The sequence below is a fragment of the Alosa alosa genome, unplaced genomic scaffold (genome assembly GCF_017589495.1).
Source record: "Alosa alosa isolate M-15738 ecotype Scorff River unplaced genomic scaffold, AALO_Geno_1.1 AALO_1.0_unplaced_6, whole genome shotgun sequence".
Lineage (NCBI taxonomy): Eukaryota > Metazoa > Chordata > Actinopteri > Clupeiformes > Clupeidae > Alosa > Alosa alosa.
Genome location: NW_025962762.1, coordinates 108,452 through 110,216, shown reverse-complemented (window position 1 = coordinate 110,216; position 1,765 = coordinate 108,452). Strand labels below are relative to the sequence as shown.

General features: G+C 21.1%; 1 non-coding gene across 1 annotated transcript; it reads right to left on the bottom strand.

Annotated features, from left to right (window-relative positions):
* Positions 1-1,119: 1,119 nt before the first annotated feature.
* Positions 1,120-1,190, bottom strand: trnaf-gaa. The gene has a single exon. It is a non-coding gene; the product is annotated as a tRNA-Phe (tRNA).
* Between the last annotated feature and the right edge of the window lie 575 nt (positions 1,191-1,765).

The following is a 1,765-nucleotide window of genomic DNA, read 5'->3' as shown; positions in this document are numbered from 1 at the left end:
AGATATACAATGCGTATGGAAATAATTTCTGAATCTATTTGAAGTCTTCCTCAATCTTTTGATTTTACCCTTGTAATGGATGAAAATCACGTATTAGCTACTAAAGAAAAAATATTTTCTACCGTGTAGAAAAAAGTATTAAAACTATCTGACTGAGCAAATAAAGAATTGATAGTACTAGAAAATGATATAGAAGTTCAATTAAAAAATATAGAAAATGATATAGAAGAAAGAACCGAATACTTACAAAAAAGATCAAAAATTTCATACGAAGATTATAAATATATAAAATTGAAATTGAAAAAATTAGAAATAACTAATATGAATAGAAACGCCGAAGAACAAATTCAACAATTTATTCAAAATCAATCTCTCGCTGATCTTTCCGATGTAGTAGAAAAACAAAAAAAATTATATTTTGAATACTTAGATTCCCTTAATAAAACTAAAAAATTCTTTCATAATATGAAAAATAAATGAAAAAAATTTAAATCTAAAATATATAGAAAAATGCATCCTTGAAATCAAATTAAAAAAGATGAATTATTAATAAGCTTATACAGAAAAAAATCCCTCTTAAAACTAAAAAAATCAATAAAATTAGTATCCCTAAAATCATTGAAAATATTATCAAGTATCACCTCCGGTATAATGGGATTAGGCCCTATAATCTATAATGTTGCTTCAAAAATGACAAATTTAGATTTTAATATTCACGGTGTTCTTGTTAATGTTTCCTCTTCAAGATTAACCGCAAAAGATAATACAGAAACAATCTCTTCAATCAATAAAATAATAAATAAATCAGAAATATTCTGTAATGTTATTGTAGATTGATCTCAAAATGGTAAAAAAATGAAAAAAAGTTTTCATATGTCTTTAAATAATGCAATTTCTGTTTCTTATCTATCAAATACTTTGTCCACTTCCATATCCGATGAAATAGAAGAAATAGAAAATAATCTTATAGATAAAGACATAGAAGAAACTTCTTCCGAAATAAAAAAAGAAATAAAAGAATTAATAGATAAAAGAAAAAATTCATCAAAATAAATATAGTTAAAATAATTTTACATTTACTTTTTTATTTTCTTATAAAAAAATAAAATAGAAATAAAATGATCAGACATGGAGTCGAACCATGGTAGTTAGAGCTTCAGTCTAAAGCTTTACCGTTAAGCTATCTGATCTTAAATAAAATATAATAAAGTTTAAATAATAATTATATTAGTTAAATTTAAAAGTTTAAATGTTAGTTAAATTTAAAAGTTTAAATGTTAGTTAAATTTAAAAGTTTAAATGTTAGTTAAATTTAAAAGCGTAAACTCCTAACTAATAAAAACATGTAAAATCTTCTCCATAATTATCTTCAATAATAATTTTTAAATACTAAATATATTCTTCTTTCATATTATCAATTTTATTAAAAGTCTATTTACCTTCTCATTCATATTTCATTTCTCCATATAAATACATATTTTTAAGACTATTTCCAACATATATTTTCATATTTTTAGGTACACTAAAGTTCCGATTGTTATATTTTATTATTATTTCCTTATCACAATGATTATAATCAATATATTCTATCTTTATCTACTGCTTAAATTTATATATTATAAATGTTTCTTTATTTCATCTCATTGTTAAAGGTATACAATTACCTATACTCCTATCATTCATAATCTAAATTTTATAAAATAATTTAGATAAAAAATTATTATATTTTATATTAGAAGTTTCTATTATTTCAACATTTTTATTA